This window comes from Oryctolagus cuniculus, chromosome 12, assembly GCF_964237555.1.
Source record: "Oryctolagus cuniculus chromosome 12, mOryCun1.1, whole genome shotgun sequence".
In the NCBI taxonomy this organism is placed as follows: domain Eukaryota; kingdom Metazoa; phylum Chordata; class Mammalia; order Lagomorpha; family Leporidae; genus Oryctolagus; species Oryctolagus cuniculus.
This window is the reverse complement of record NC_091443.1, coordinates 81,868,327-81,885,796: the sequence shown is the minus strand read 5'-3', so window position 1 is coordinate 81,885,796 and position 17,470 is coordinate 81,868,327. Positions and strand designations below refer to the sequence as shown.

General features: G+C 42.5%; 1 protein-coding gene and 1 long non-coding RNA gene across 30 annotated transcripts in view; one reads left to right on the top strand and one right to left on the bottom strand.

The window, feature by feature from the left end:
- The window catches only part of RNF111 (ring finger protein 111), a 136,434-nt gene that overhangs the window by 76,074 nt on the left and 42,890 nt on the right, over positions 1–17,470 (bottom strand). For 6 of the 29 annotated variants that reach the window (XM_070054287.1, XM_070054282.1, XM_070054292.1 and 3 more), the window contains exon 1: positions 53–446. The exons of 10 other annotated variants lie outside the window; for them this stretch is intronic. The gene's annotated coding sequence lies outside the window, so the exon portion shown is untranslated. Of the gene's footprint in view, positions 1–52; positions 527–4,838; positions 4,915–17,470 lie in introns of those variants that run through there. 13 more of the 29 variants (XM_051821947.2, XM_070054273.1, XM_070054271.1 and 10 more) reach the window with 6 other exon arrangements.
- LOC138844696 (uncharacterized) lies at positions 311–8,234 on the top strand. The gene is made up of 2 exons (XR_011380924.1): positions 311–438; positions 7,965–8,234. It is a non-coding gene; the product is annotated as an uncharacterized lncRNA (long non-coding RNA).

Here is a 17,470-nt window from a genome sequence, read left to right as displayed (position 1 = left end):
CGATGCGCGCACGCGCGGCCTCCCTCGCTCCCCTCCCCCCTGTTTCCCTCACCTTAATCATTAGCCACCCTCTTCCCAGGGTCCGGGAATCACCGACCCAGGAAGGAAGACAGGAAATGTAAGGGAGGGGGAAGAGGACGCGTCGAGAGCCGGCGCTCTGTGCCTCAGATCTCGGCCTAATAGGCCCCTAGAGTCAAAAGCAGCGTCTGTCACCGCCACCAGAACTGTACGTGCGGCAGCGCTGGACTCGGCCCAGATAACCCGGCTTGGGTTCAGAGTGCCTAATTCGGCCCCACAGGACTCCTTCTCCGAAGCTGCGGGCGTTGCTATGCTGCGCAGAGAGAACACCTCGCCACCATCGCCGCTGCCGCCGCTGCTGCTGCTGCTCTCCTACGGCCGCCGCCGCCGCCGCCGCCTAACCAATCCCTCCCCTACTGGGTGAGCACGACACTTGGAGGCCTTTACGACAGTTCGGAAAGTGAGAGCGCAATAGCCTTCACGCCTCCATTAACATCGGCTTCTGTCTGCGCCTGCTCGGACGCTCGTTTCTCACTGTTCCGCCCCCTTCCCCGACCCTCCCCCTTTGTGCTCGCTTCTTCGGTCTGTTCGCGAAACCAAACGCTGTCACAAATCTCATTATTTTTATCTTCTTTGGTGACTAGGCGTTCAGTATTTAGGCGTAATTTTTACTACATCTTGGTTAATTTTTTTCCTGACTAGAAATAACTACAGAGTTAGTGACTGTACTTACTGCACTCTTAAACAAAAACATCGTGGCTTGGTGTCCTTCAAAAACAAATGATACTCAAATCATATGCGCTAACGACATTGATCACGACCCCTCACAGTTGACGTAAATTTGGCTCCGGAATTGGAGCAAAAGTAGTAACATATCCTGGGAACTCGGGTTGTACAATCGCATCAGCCTTCTTAATTATTTTATGAAAATCAGTAGGTAGCAATTGCTTCATTGTATGCACTAGGAGGGTGGAGGGCGGGCGCACGGGCTTCGGAGTCAATCAAGTAGACTTCCTTTCAAAAGCCCAGTGCCACTTAACTGCTGTTTATTATGCTCTTATAAATCTGTTTCCTCCTGCAGAAATTGGAATAACAGTATTTGCCTCAAAAGGTTCTTGTGAGATTAAATGACAGTTTATAGAATGCTCCAAACATTACCAATTAAGTGTCCAATAAACATTAATTTCTCCCTTTGCCATCAACTCATCCTCTCAATTTTCTTTATTTTGTTCACTCATGTTTTCCAGAATGCTCAGTGAAGAAAATATTTTAAATTATAATAATATACAAGAAAGAGTGGCAGAATATGTAAGAAAACTGAAAGAACACGACCAGGATTTTCCTCAATCCTCCTGTTTTCTCACTCTAATTATGGAATTCCACCTGGACCATCTTACCTACACCCATAGTTTTGTTACTGTTTCATGATTTCTTCAAACCTATATTCTCAACCCTAACTTACTTTTACCTAAAGCTCTTGAACTGTGCTCTTTATTAGATACCAGCTACGTGTGCCTGTTGATCACTTGAATGTTAGTAGCTACAAACTGAGAACTGCTTTAAGTGAAAAGTACATATCCAACTTCAATCATATCATACAAAAAGGATTGTGAAAATCTCAATACTTTTAATATTGATTATATATTGAAACAATGTTCTGTATTTATTGAGTTAACTCAGTGGTTCTCAAGATAACTCCCTGTATCATTGAGGAACATCTGGAGATATTTTTGGTTGTCACAACACAGGAAGAAGGGGGTTGACTACTGGCATCTAGTGGGTGGAGGCCAGGGATGCTACTAAGCATCCTGTATGCGCAGGACAGTACTCCATGACAAAAGATTCTCTGGCCCACAATGTTAATAGTAGACTTGAAAAACTCTAAGTTACATAAGTTGTTCAAATTAGCTTCACTTATTTCTTTTTCTTTTTTTAAAACAGCTACTAGAGAATTGAAAAGTTTGTAGCTTGCATTACATTTGTATTAGATACAGGCATCTCTAGGACATCATATCAGAAATAAATGTTGGTTTATTATATTTATACCACATCAATCTTAGTCTTTCTTGTCTCAGTTAGTAGCACCAAATTATTCAAACTAGAAACCTAAAGGTCATCTGTGACTACTGTCTCTTCCTTACTCTTGACTTCTAATCAACCAATAAGTCCATTATATTTATACCACATCAATCTTAGTCTTTCTTGTCTCAGTTAGTAGCACCAAATTATTCAAACTAGAAACCTAAAGATCATCTGTGACTACTGTCTCTTCCTTACTCTTGACTTCTAATCAACCAATAAGTCCTTTCAATTATACCTCTGAAATATTCAACTATTGCAAATCCACCCATTCCTCTGCATATTCTGCACCAGTCCAGACTTTCAGTATCTTTTGTGTTAATTTGATTAATAAATATTTATCAAGCATTTACCATGTATTAGATATTTGTGCTAGATACTAGAAGTACCATATCCATGATCACCACCTGATTTTCAGGATTCAAACAACAAATCTATTATTTATACTATAATACAGAAGGGCAAGGATGGTCTGATAATGACAACATAAACATGGGACCCTACTGACATTCTAAAGCAAGTGCTGTTCAAACAAAATTTTGCAACATGAGAGGATAGTTAAATAAAACAGAGATGGCATTTCAGACAAAAAGAGCAACACATGCTAAGATACAAAATTTGATACCTAACCAGCATGAAGCAAACTGTCTACCAGGATCTACTGAAGGTGTCATGCCGGGGAATAAAAGATGAGGGAACAGTAAATGGAAATAGAGTAAGATTTTTTGTTTGTTTTTATTTTTGTTTTGTGTGGGTTTTCTTGGGGCAAGGGTGCTAGGATAAGGAGTTTGAAATACTTTATTCTTGAAATAATGGAAAGCCATTGGGGAAAATTAATCAGCGTAATAATCAAAAAGATTTGACTATTAGAGACACCGTTATATAAACAGAATAGAAGATAGGTTGGAGGGTAGCTCCTGGGGAAGGGAGAGAAGGGAGTAATTGTGATGACAGGTGGAAAATGATGAAACTGGTGGAAATGAGACTGAGAAAGAGAGGACAAATACAAAAAGAGGGTTGCATGGCCAGTTGGATTTAGAGGATGAAACCGGAGAATCCAGGGCTTCCAGGTTTACGGCATTAAGTCAGTGATTGAGTGGTGGTACCATTCGAGAAACAGACCCAGGCTTGCAAAACCCAATTTTTTGTTTGGGACTTTTGGTGGAGGGTGGGACTGCCCTGCAAATAAGTACAAACCAAAGTGTCTAACATTTTTCCAAAGTGGAAATTCCAAAAGATTGTTGGATATAAGGCTCTGGAGCTCAGGAGACCAGTCTGGTCTACAGATAGACATTTGAATCACTAATACTTACGTGATGGTAGAAACAATAATTTTGGCGAAGTCAACCATAGTATATATGTAGAATGAAACAGATTCCTGGGGAAATGTGACATTTTAAGACTTGAAGAAGGGGGCTGGCACTGTGGCACAGGGGGTTAAAGCCCTGGTCTGCAGCACCGGCATCCCATATGGGCACCTGTTTGAGTCCTGGCTGCCCCACTTCCGATCCAGCTCCCTGCTGTGGCCTGGGAAAGCAGAGGAAGATGGCCCAAGTCCTTGGGCCCCTGCACCCACGTGGGAAACCTGGAAGAAGCTCTTGGCTCCTAGCTTCGGATCGGCATAGCTCCAGCCTTTGCAGCCACCTGTGGAGTGAACCAGCGATGGAAGACCTCTCTCTCTCTGCCTCTGTCTCTCTGTAACTCTGCCTTTAAAATAAATAAATAAATCTTAAATAAAAGACTTGAAGAAGGAAAAGAACTTCCAGAAGAAAATGAATGGGCCAGAAAGAAAGGAAAAGCAAAGCAATCAAACAAACAAAAAAAGAGATACAGGTAGTAAGCCAAAAGAGGAAAGAGTTTCAGCAGTGAAGTGGGTGCTCAAAGATACAAAATGTCTTTAGTCTGGAAATAAGATTCATAAGCAAGAGTAGCTGTCATAAGGATCTTACATGGTTTAGAACAGAGGTTATCAACTTCAGGTGATTTTGACCCCCAAGAGTTATCTGACAAAATCTGGAGATAGTCTTGGTTGTCACAAACTGGGAAATGCCACTGATAATTAGTGGACAATAACCACAGGGATGCTACTGAATATCCCACGATGTACAGGACAGGCTCCCACAACAAAGAATTATCAGGCAAAAAAATGTCAACAATGCCAAGACTGAGAAGTCCAGGTTAGAAAAGGACAGTACCATTTCATGACATCAGTAGTAAGTGGAAAATGAGAGACACACATCTACAGGATGTAGGATCAAGAAAGGATAAGACTTGAATCCAGTTAATATGCTGAAAGAAAAGACCCAGTGGAAAAAAGAAAAGTGAAAGGTAACAGAAAATTAGAGGCTGCTTGATGAGAAAAAAAGTCCTATGGAAGCAGAGAAAATGAAATTTAAAGCTCCAATGGAAGAACTAGACTTGGGGAGGAGAAACAGTGGCCTTCACTGAAACAGGCGTGAAAAAAGAAATGATGATACAAATGGATTTGGTATGTGAGCTTCAGGTTTTATGGAGAAATCTACCGAGGTATCAGGTTTGGAACTGGCTGGGAAGAGAACGATTAGAACAGAGAGATTAAAAAAAAAAAAATCAAAATAGTCACTAACATAATAACAGCAGGGTATGGTGGTGGTATAATAAATCAAAGGTGGGGAGCCCAGAAAAGAAAAGGGTTGCATGAGGAACAGGTGCTGTAAGGATGTATTTAGAGGAGTAATAGTAGAGTGGGAGATAGTTCTCACCTGAATTACATACAGTAGTTCCCTGATTGCTATGCCTCTGCTCCTGCCACCATCACCCACCGCCGTCAATTCAACCCTGAAACAGTGCCAGAGTATGACAGTAAATGACCAAGATCGTAAACTGCTTTAAAGCCTTCAGCAACTCCCTATCACCTCTAGTTAAAGCCTGAAATTCTTAGCTTAGAAATTAAAATCCTTCAAAATCCAGATTCTTGACTATCCTTTCTCACCTGCCAGTCCCTGCCAATGCCTCTGCTTAGAATTCAAGGAACTCTCCAAACTTCTTATAATTCTCTAAGAAAAAAATCTGTTATTCTAAGACAGCCCTTGCTTTACCCCCTGAAGTTAACAAAACCAATTCCATTTACACAACCACTTCTTCCTTCTCACCTGTGTCAGTGGATGGGTTGTCCTTCCTCTTATCCAAGACCAATTCTTCCATGTGAGCTTTGAATCTCATTTCCTCTGCCTTCATAGGAATTCTTCCCCATTGAGAATCCTTCTATTTCGACTATTGTTCACTTCACTTTTCCTACTAGTTCCATTCCTTTAGCCTACCCACAGTATTCAAGTCTCATCCTTTCTTTTTCATTAAAAAAATCTTTTTAAAAATTTTTTAGTTATATACTCGAAAGGCAAAGTTACAGAGCTAGGAGGAAAGACAGAGAGTGAGTGTGTGTGTGTGTGTGTGTGAGAGAGAGAGAGAGAGAGAGAGAGAGAGAGAGACAGAGAATCTTCCACCCACTGGTACACTCCCCAAAAGGCCACAATGGCCAGGGCTGGGCCAAGCCTAAGCCAGGAGCCCAGAGCTTCTTCCTGGTCTCCTACATGGGTGCAGGGGCCCAAGCACTTGGACCATCTTCCACTGCTTTCCCAGGTGTATTAGCAGGGTGCTGGATGGAGGTGGAAAAGCTGGGTCTCGAACTGGTGCCCATATGGGATGCTGGTATCCCAAGCAGAGGCTTAACCAGCTACAGGACAAGTGTCACCCTTGCTTGATTCCACGTCCTAATAGATATGTGTCTTTCTTTTTCCATTTCCCTACTTTTATACCTACTGTTCCTTCTGTTACCATCACCCCACCTTTGTACCTCCCATGGCCTGTCCTCTCCTCCAGTCTCCCCACTCATGCTGAGCAAATCCATTCTTCCAATCCTTCCTCCAGGACACATTGATTCACCCCCTAAACTGAGTTAACTCTCACTTTTGTACGCTCTTCAATTTTCACATATACTGGCATTTCTAAGTATTATATCCACTTATATACCTACCTGTCCCTTCCAAAACACTAAAAAAAAAATGTCTTTCTCTTCCTGGCATAAACATAGCAATCATGCTTTACTGACCTATGCTGAACAAGGACACTGGCTTCTAGTTTCAGTTTTGCCACCAAGCAATCAGAAATCTGTAATCTTAATCAAATTGCATAAAATCCCTGAAAATTAATTTTACTCATTTGTGGAATAGCAGAGTTATGCAAATACATTCCAAGCTAAAAATCTGCTTTCCCCAAACTGCAATAAAATAATGTTTACCAAATTAGCCTGCATGTATAGGCCTGCGGTGTTTAACAATCTGCCAGGCAGGAATTTCAGTTCGGTCTAAGAAGGAAAAACTGAGTTGAATTAATGGGTCACCTACAATAAATAAGAAAAAATAAAAATTTCTAGGGTGGGTATTGTGGTGCAGCAAGTTAGGTGCCCACTTGGGACGCCCACATCCCATAAAGGAGTGTCCGGGGTGCTCTGCTTCTGATCCAGCTTCCTTCTAATTCAACCTGGGAAGCAGATGATGCTCAATTGTTCGGGTCCCTGCCACACCACAGGTAGTTACAGGTTCCTGGCTTCAGCCTGGCCCAGCCCTGGCTCTTGTGGCCATCTGGGAGGTAAACCAGAAGATGGAAAAAAATCTTTCCGAGCCCCCCCCCCCCCAATCTCTCTGCTTTTCAAGTAGATGAAAATAAACTTAAAAAAAAAAGAAGAAAGAAAAAAATACTGCAAATTACCACGTTGGAATGAAAGACTGGGAGGCCTCCCACCCATTGATTACTTCACAATCAAGAGGAATTACGGGGTCAGCTCTGTGAGCTCTTTGCAAGAAAACAAAGCAAACTTTCTTGGAAACTTCTTAAAAGTATTTACTGTACTACTTCCTCAGATGAACTTTTGGGAAAGAATTAAAAGGATCTCAGAGATGCATTAGTCAGAACACTTAGTGACTCCAACATATAGCTTTTTTACTGATGTACCAAGATATCCCTGGAACCTGAAACTGAAAGGAAAATACTACCCATTCCATAACTCTTGATTTAGCAGAGGTAGTCCATCTCTTTATTAAACTTTTGAATGTAAGATATGGTTTCAGGTTACATGATTGCAAGCAGAGATTGTGTTTAATTCAGATAATACACGATTGTATAATATTTATTGTATATACAGAAAGAAAGAGAGGCAAAGACAGAGAAAAGAGCCAACAAACAGCCTTTCTTTTCTACTACCAAACTCTTCTGCAATCAACCGAATCATAAATTCTCAAAAATCGAGGAGCTATTTGGTGGAAGGATAACCTCAAAAGACAATATGGGCTGGCACCGCGGCTCAATAGGCTAATCCTCCACCTAGCAGCGCTGGCACACCAGGTTCTAGTCCCGGTCGGGGCGCCAGATTCTGTCCGGGTTGCCCCTCTTCCAGACCAGCTCTCTGCTGTGGCCAGGGAGTGCAGTGGAGGATGGCCCAAGTGCTTGGGCCCTGCACCTGCATGGGAGGCCCAAGTGCTTGGGCCCTGCACCCGCATGGGAGACCAGGAAAAGCACCTGGCTCCTGCCATCAGATCAGCGTGGTGCGCCGGCTGCAGCGTGCCGGCCACGGCGGCCATTGGAGGGTGAACCAACGGCAAAGGAAGACCTTTCTCCCTGTGTCTCTCTCTCTCACTGTCCACTCTCCCTGTAAAAAAAAAAAAAAAAAAAAAAAAAAAGACAATATGATCTTGACGAGTATTTATCAATCTTAAAGTTTCATGGCCTTTAGAAGCAACCTTCAAGATATATTTGAATTTTATATATATATATATTATATATATTTAATGATTAAAACAATCTCACAGTGTGGCTGGTGTGTGGCATTGCAGGTAAAGCCAGACTGCATATGAGCGCCAGTTAGAGTCCCAGATGCTCCTCTTCTGATCCAGCTCTCTGCTACCGCCTGGGAAAGCAGCAGAAGATGGCCCAAGTGCTTGGACCCTTGTACCTGAGTAGGCGATCTGGAGGAAGCTCCTGGCTTCTGGGGAGTGAACCAGCAGATGGAAGACCTTTCTCTCTGTCTCTCCCTCTCAGTGTCTGAAACTCTACCTCTCAAATAAAGAAATAAAAATCTTTTTAAAAAATAAAAAAGTTAAGCTAAATAATCTCCAAAGTCTCTTTCAGCTCTAACATTTCATGTTTTACTTCAGATTAAATTAGATGTGAACCCTGTGGATATTATAATTTTAAGTGTTGATTTACATACTGGCTAATTATTTTCAAAATTCAGAACAGGAAGTACAGGTGCTTTGATGCACTTGCTTGTTATTATTTATAGATCATGCAAAGTTTTTAGAAAACATTAACATTTTCTCTAAACTCTATTAGTATTAGTTTAACTGTGTAAAATGTATATTGACTGGTTTTGGCTTAACAGTAGAGAGCCTATGTTTTATTTAAAGAATATACAGTACTGCTGGCGCCACAGCTCACTTGGCTAATCCTCCACCTGCAGGGAGTTCAAGCCCTGGTTGGGGCACCGGAGTCTGTCCCGGTTGCTTCTCTTCCTGTCCAGCTCTCTGCTGTGGCCCTGGAAGGCAGTGGAGGATGGCTCAAGTGCTTGGGCCCTGCACTCGCATGGGAGACCAGGAGGAAACACCTGGCTCCTGGCTAGCCGTGGTGGCCATTTGGGGAATGAACCAACGGAAGGAAGACCCTTCTCTCTGTCTCTCTCTCTCTCTCACTGTCTAAATCTGCCTGTCCAAAAAAGAAAAAAAAAATACAGTACCTTTACAAGACCATTTTTGTATTAGGGAATTATTCAGCAATAAGGACACTGAAGAAGGACAAAAGGAAGGGAATAAAATGAAATTGCTCATATAGTAAAAGGGCTTTTTTTTTTTTTTTTCAGATAGAGTTAGACAGTGAGAGAGAGAGACAGAGAGAAAGGTCTTCCTTCCATTGGTTCAACCCCCAAATGGCCACCATGGCCGGAGTTAACGTCGATCCGAAACCAGGAGCCATGTGCTTCCTCCTGGTCTCCCATGAGGGTGTAGGCGTCCAAGCACCTGGGCCATCCTCCACTGCCTTCCCGGGCCACAGCAGAGAGCTGGACTGGAAGAGGAGCAACTGGGACAGAATCCGGCACCCCAACCGGGACTAGAACCTGGTACCCATATGGGATGCCAGCGCTGCAGGTGGAGGATCAACCAAGTGAACCATGGGGCCGGCCCCAAGGGCATTTTTTTAAAATATGTAACAACCTGAATCTGAATGCCTTTAGTAGTCAAGTCTTCAGGTAAGATTTTAATTATTTTTAACTTTTTAAAAAAGATTTATTTAGTTAGCTGAGAGTTACAGAGAGAGACAGAGAGAGAAGTCTTCCATCTGCTGATTCAGTCCCCCAAATGGTTGCAACAACCAGGGCTGAGCCAGGCTGAAGCCCAAGTTCATCCAGGTCTCCCTCATGGGTAGCAGGGATCAAAGCACTTGTGCCATCTTCTGATGCTTTCCCAGGCCATTAGCAGGGAGCTGGATGGGAAGTGGAGCAGCCGGGACTGGAACCATCACCCGTATGAGATTCTGGCATAGCAGACAGTGGCTTTACCTCTACTCCAGAGTGCTGGCTGCTATTTCTTGTAATAGAGCATGTCAATATAATGTTAACATTTAAGAAATCTGGAAAGATTGTTCATAGAAAGTAATTTAATACTTTAATTTTGAAATTTGCCTAAATATTTTTAAATTCAGAAAATATCAGTTGATTAAAGTTAATGATAACCAACTATGAAATCTTACTTGAAGTATACAGACAAAATCTTTCCACTGTGAACCCTAAACACTAATCTAGGATGGAGTTAAACTAGGAAAGAGTGCCACCTACTGAATCAAAATTACTTAAACATCTCAACATTAAGTTCATTTTGTAGAACATAGAAAGTTCTAGCATTTTTTCCTTAAATAAGTACATTTAGGAGGGAAAAAATAATCTTTTATTTAACTGAATTTCCATCCAGCACATTTTCTTTTATTTAACTGAAATTTCTCTCCTAGTAAACGATAACAGACTGACCACACGCGTGTATCAACCTCAACATCACCATGACAACTGGTAAAGGAATTTTAAAGGGACAAACCCAAAACAATAAGAATTATCAGCAAGCAAGTTAGCCCACCAAATATCTGAAAGATAGACATTAAATACAGTATTAGTGACTACTGTAACAAAATAAAAAAAGCCACACTATGGACTACTATCATGATGCTTGCACCAATAAGCAAGGTACCTGCCTTGCAGAATGCTAAACAGGGTAGGGATCCATGGTAAGGGAGACCAAGACTAAGATGCAGACAGGGAAAGGGAAGAGATGAACTGTACGTTTCTATGTGGCAGAATCAAACCTCTCCACCCTTCTTCACCTCAGAATGAATGGCATCCAGGCCTTTAACTCATGGGCAAAAACCGGGACAGGAAGTTATGTAAAGAAACAGACTGAACTAGAGGAGGAGAACAAGAGTAGCTGGTAAGACAAGCTGCAATAAACACTTTACAGTCTAATACAGGCCTCACCTGCCCACACCTGCCTGGCAGTAGGGAGCACCTTCTTACACAAACTTTCATGGTCAGTTTTTATACTACATTGTTTAAAAGTAGTTATTGACAACCAAAAAAAAGTCAGATATTTGAAGAAAAAAAACTTGTAACATGAGAGAGACCATGATAAACTTTTTTAAAAATTATTTGAAATGCAGAAAAAGAGAGATAGAGAGATTTTGCATCTACTGGTTCACTCTCAGGTACCTACAGTGGCCAGGCCTGGGCCAGCCTGAAGCCAGGAGCTCAGAACTCAATCTGGATATCCCATGTGAGTGGCAGGGCCCAAATTAATGAGCCATTATCTGGTGCCTCCCAAGATCTGCATTAGCAGGAAGCTGGAACTGGGAGCAGAGTTGGGACTTGAACCCAGAGAGTCCCAAATGGCATCTTTACCACTGCACCAAATGTCAGCTGCTAAACATTTTCTTCTAATAGCCACAGAGAAAAAGATAATTCATCAAACAGAAGGAGGAAAACCCAGACATTTGGCACAGTGGTTAAGTGGTTAAGATTCTGTTTAGGATGCCTGGTTTTAGTTCCCGCTCCACTCCAGATTCTAGCCTTCTAATGCACACTCTTGGAGGCAGTAGGTGATGGTTCAAGACCTTCAGTCCCTGACTCCCACATGGGAGACCTGGATAGAATTCTAGGCTCCTGGCTTTGGCATGGCACAGCCCTGGCTATTGTGAGCATTTGGGGAATACACCAGCAGATGGAAGCACTCGTCACTTCTCTCTTTCTCTCTTTTTGTCTTTCAAATAAATAAAATATTTTAAAGGTACAGTTTATTTTTTAAGATTTATTCATTTATTTGAAAAGCAGAGTTACACAGAGGCAGAAGCAGACACAGATCTTCCGTCTGCTGGTTCACTCTCCAAATGGCTTCAATGGCTAGGAGTCTCTTCCGGGTCTCCTCCACGGGTGCAGGGGCCCAAGGAATTGGGCCATCTTTCACTGCTTTCCCAGGCCAGCAGAGAGCTGGATTGGAAGTGGAGCAGCTGGGTCTCGAATCAGTGCCCATATGGGATGCCGGCACTGCAGGTGGCATCTTTACTTGCTACGCCACAGTGCTGGGCCCATAAATAAAAATTACCATATAAAAATATTCTGAGAACTAAAGCAGAGTACCTAAATTCTACAACTGTTCATTCACTATTCAGGGACACTCCAGTTCATCCACTTTTGTGGCTCCTGTGAAAAATGCGGCCATCAGCATTCGTGTACAAGTATCTGAGGCCTGCTTTCAATCATTTTGGGTGTATTCATGGGCACCTCAGTATCCATGGGAGTTGGCTTCCAGGATCCCCAGAAGATATCAAAATCTGGAGCTATTCAAGTCCCTTATATAAAATGGTGTGGCCTTTGCCTGTAAACTATGCACATCCTCCTGTACACTTTGAACCATTTTTATATGGTTCCACTGCTTTCTCAAGCCAATTAGCAGAGAGCTGGATCAGAAGTAGAGCAGCTGGGACATAAAATAGTGCTCCAATATGGGATGCTAATATTCCAAATGGTAGCTTAACCCACTGTGCTGGCCCCTCTATTTAATTCTTTGGATGATCACCATAGCAACTTCACAGTCATCCTTACTTACCAAAATCCTATATTGTTACTTTTATTATCCTTCTAGGCAATGATGTAGAAACGGCTTAACAACGCTTAAGTATTATTGCAAACACATCTATATCCACACATACACAGCCCCTTGTGATATATATGTAGTTTTACATATATGTATGTATGTATATGTATATAAGTAGTTTACATATATGTGTGTATGTGTACATGTATATACATATATATATTCTATCTGGGCCTCCCACGTGGGTAGCAGGGACCCAACTGCTTGGGCCATCACCTGCTGCCTCTCCTGATACACATTAGGAGGAAGCTGGAATCGGGATTGGAGCCAGGACTTGAAGCCAGGTACTTGGATATGGGACTGAGGGCATCCCAAGCAAGTTTGCTATGCCAAATGCTCACTCCTCTAAAACATTTGAACCTCTCAAGACATTATTTTTCAGATTCCTCTGTTTTCACAGTCAATATGATTTAGATTTGTCTTCACAATCACCATTTTCTTTGCTCTTCATTGCTAACTCTCTGATTCCATGGCATTATTTTTCTGCATGATGAACAGCCTATAGAATATCCTTTAGTAGTTGTATTCTGCCAGGAATAACTAAGAAAATATATGAACTTGCCTAATTACTGATGTATTTGTTGAGTGGTATATTTTCTTCAAAGCACCTTGAAGATATCATTTCACTGTTGTCAATGAGAAACCAGCAGTGAGTTTAACTACAGTTTGTCAAAGTTAACCTATAGTTTTTTTCTCTAAGACTTATCTGTCTTTATTTGCTTAAATTTCTTTTTTATTTAAGTAAAAGAACATTTATTTATTTTCTATTTATTTATAAGAGAGAGAGAGAGAAGGAGGAGGGAGGGAGGGATTTCCCATTGGTCAATTCACTCCCTAAATTCCTGCAACAGCTAGGTCTGGGCCAGGACAAAGCCAGGAGCCAGGAAACCAATCCATATCTCCCAAGTGGGTGGCAGGAATCCAACTATTTGAGCCATTACCACTGTATCCCAGGGTTTGCATTGGCAGGAAACTGGAGTCAGGAAGCCAGGGATCAAACCCAGGTCCTCTGATGTGTGACACAGCATCTTTAATGGCTAGGCCAAGGACACACACATCATCCTGAGTTGGACACTTAGTTTTGTTTATTTTCCTTGGGCTCAAAAGGGCTTCGTGAATTGGTGATCAGTGTATCACCAGCCATCATCTCTTCAGAACATTGCCTCAGATACATTCCTTCTTCTCTCCTGGAACTTTGATTAAACATGTTAAATCTTCTCACTATATCTTATATGAAAGGGTATCTCAAAAACTTAGTGGAAAAATGGAATTGAAAGATAATGGGCCAGCGCCGCGGCTCACTAGGCTAATCCTCCGCCTTGAGGCGCTGGCACACTGGGTTCTAGTCCCGGTCAGGGCACCGGATTCTGTCCCGGTTGCCCCTCTTCCAGACCAGCTCTCTGCTGTGGCCAGGGAGTGCAGTGGAGGATGGCCCAAGTACTTGGGCCCTGCACCCCATGGGAGACCAGGAGAAGTACCTGGCTCCTGCCATTGGATCAGCACGGCGGCCATTGGAGGGTGAACCAACGGCAAAGGAAGACCTTTCTCTCTGTCTCTCTCTCTCTCACTGTCCACTCTGCCTGTCAAAAAAAAAAAAAAAGAAAGAAAGAGAGAAAGAAAATAAGAAAATGTACATCTTCCAGGAAGTTTCTGAAGTAAATTTGTGTCAATTCCTTTTATAGTGTATCTCCTGTTTTTTAATTACTCCTTGTTTTGTTCTGGTTAGATTCTTTTGAACTTTATTCCAATCACTTTGTTATCTCTCATGACTAACCTACTAAACTACTTTTTAAACAAAAAAACAAGTGTATAACATTTTATTCACTTCTGGAATTCCCCTGCCTCTAAATCTGCTGTGTTACTTTTTTATATAATTCCCTGATTACTTTTCTGCAATTCCCTGCTGAGATTTTCAAGCTTTATTTTGTCCCTGAACACAGTAACCATAGTTGTTTACTAAGCCTGTTTCAGGTAATCCCAATTTCTGGAGTCCCGTGACTTTTTTTCCTGTTACTTGTTTTTTCTGCTGGTTCTCACTCATGGCTTCTTGTTTCTTTGTACCTTGGAGTAGTATTGCCGGGAGAAATGGGAATTTATCACGATCTTTAATTGAATTCAGGACATTGTGTTTGAAATTGTATTTATAGAAGTCATCTGAGGCCAGTGCCGCGGCTCACTAGGCTAATCCTCCACCTTGCAGCACCGGCACACCGGGTTCTAGTCCCGGTTGGGGCACCGGATTCTGTCCCGGTTGCCCCTCTTCCAGGCCAGCTCTCTGCTGTGGCCAGGGAGTGCAGTGGAGGATGGCCCAAGTACTTGGGCCCTGCACCCCATGGGAGACCAGGAGAAGTACCTGGCTCCTGCCATCAGATCAGTGCGGTGCGCCGGCCACAGCGCGCCGGCCGCAGTGGCCATTGGAGGGTGAACCAACGGCAAAGGAAGACCTTTCTCTCTGTCTCTCTCTCTCTCACTGTCCACTCTGCCTGTCAAAAAAAAAAAAAAAAAAGAAGAAGAAGAAGAAGAAGAAGAAGTCATCTGAGATGTGCTATGATAACTTCTCCCATAGGGATTTTGGTTTCTATCTTCCAGGTGCTCAATGGGTTTAGCGGTGTAGAATTCGCTGTGCCAGCACATTACATAAGAGAAACTGCACTCCATGTCCCTTCTCTGAGGATAGACCTTCATGGCCCTGCCCAAAGTTGGAGTAGGGGGAGGTGCAGTGGCACAGCAGGTAAAGCTGCCACCTGCAATGCAGGTATCCCATATAGGCACTGGTTCATGTCCTAGCTGCTCTACTTCCCATCCAGCTCCTGAGGGTGTACCTCAGAAGGCAGCAGAGGATGGTCCAAGTGCTTGGGCCCCTACACCCATGTGGGAGACTGGAAGAAGCTCCTGGCTCCTGACTTTAGCCTGGTCCAGGGCTGGCCATTGTGGGCATCTGGGGAGTGAGCCAGTGGATGATGGAAGATCTCTCTCTCTTTCTAACTCTACCTTTGAAATAAATAAATAAAAATAAAAAACAAACACAAAAAACAAAGTTGGAGTAGGTCACCATCATTGGTGAGCACTGCAGACTGTCACTGCTTTACACAAGGAAGATTTTGGCAAGTGCAGCTTCGTCTCTCACTTGCCTCTTCAGGACTATCCTATACAGCCAGGACAAACATGCTGCGCACAATGGCTCACCTCTCTGGGGCCTGCTTCTCTCTCCAAACTGGCAAATGCGCACAAAATTATTATCTTTTTATGATTTATAGAATTTTTATAGGTTATCTAGATATTTTAGATATCTTCAGTGGAAAAGTAGGATATTAAAATAATTTTTCCCTTCTCTGTGTTGAATTATCTCTATTCTTTGTAGTTGTTTTCTTTTTTAAATTATTTATTTTCATTTTATTTGAAATGTAGAGAGAACTTTCACCTATGGTTCACTCCTCAAATGTCTGCAACAGCAGTGCCAGAAGCCTGGAAAAGAACATGAGTCTCCAGGTGGGTGGTAAGGACCCAAGTACTGGGCCATCATTTGCTGCCTCCCAAGGTCTCCATTAGCAGGAAGGTTTTTTTTTTTTTTTTTAAAGATTTATTTTATTTATTTGAAAGAGAAAGAATGCACAAGAGAGAGGTCTTACATCTGCTGGCTCACTCCCCAAGTGGCCATAATGGCTGGAGCTGTGCAGATCTGAAGCTAGGATCCAGGTCTCCCACATGGGTGCAGGGGCCCCAGGACTTGGACCATCTTCCACTGCTTTTCCAGTCAGTTAGGAGGGAGCTGGATTGGAAGTAAAGCAGCTGGGACTCGAACTGGCACCCATATGGGATGCTGGCACTGTAGGCCAGGGCTTTAACCTATTGTGCCACAGTGCTGGCCCCAGGAAGCTGGTCTGAAAGTGGAGTAGCCCGAATTCAAGCCAAGCGTTCTGAGAGTGGATGCAGACATCCAAAGTGGCAATTTAAATGCTATGTCAAATGCCTCCACATACTGCAGTCATTTTTTTTTTAAATATTTATTTTGATCTATTTCATGTTAATAGGTTTTCCTCAAATATCTGGCATTTCTTCGTCATTAGTAAATATGACTAACAATGGAGGCTAGCATTGTGGTGCAAGTTAAGCTGTGCTTGTGATTCTGGCATCCCATGTCAAAATGCCCCTTCAAGTCTCAGCCACTCCACTTCCAATGCATTTTCCTGCTAAAGCACCTGGGAAGCAGCAGAAGATGGTCAAGTACTTGTTCCCCTGCCAACCATGTGCGAGTTCCAGTTCTTGGGTTCAGTCTCACTATTGTGGTCATTTGAGGGGTGGGCACTGAACCACTGGATGGAGGCTGTCTCTTAAAAAATAGTAACAGGATAGGGGCCGGTGCTGTGGCGCAGATGGCAAAGCCTCCACCTGCAGTGCCAGCAACCCATATGGGCACTGGTTTGATTACAGCAATCCTATATGTGTAGGTACCTAATAACAGACTTGAAGTACAATACTAAAAAGAACAGTAAAACTTAAAAGAAATGTACAGTAATGCCTAATTAGCATTAGAGATTTTTAGTAGTCTAGTGTTAATAATCGAACAAATCGATTTCTAAATGTCTTTTTTAGGTTTTTTGTTTTTTAAGTTTTATTTATTTAAGGGGCAGAGAGACAGAGAGAGTTCTCATTCACTGCTTACTTCCCAAGTGCTTGGGCACAGGGCTGGCTCAGGTTGAATCTGGGAGCCAAGGACACAATTTAATTCTTCCATGTAGGTAGCAGTGAGCAAACTACCTGAGCTATCACCTGATGTACATTAAGCAGAGCACACATAATCTAGAAGCTGGAATGGAGAGTGGACTCATGACTCAAACCCAGGCACTCCAATACTGGATGCAAGTTTCTTAGCATCTTAACTGCTAGGTCAAATGTCTATCCCAAATAGATTCTAAAAAATCAGTAAGGATATGTACGGAAAACATGAAGAAAAGTATAAGTCAAGTTGGCCTATACCCAAGACAAGCAGAATATATTCATATGAAGGGTACATAGTACATTTACCATTATACTACAGTCTGAGCCATATCATTTTATTATTGTTTTTAATTGTTTAAGTATTTTATGGATAAACACACTGTAATGTATACCTACTCAGGGTTTAAAAGAAACCTGCAGTCACCCATATGGGA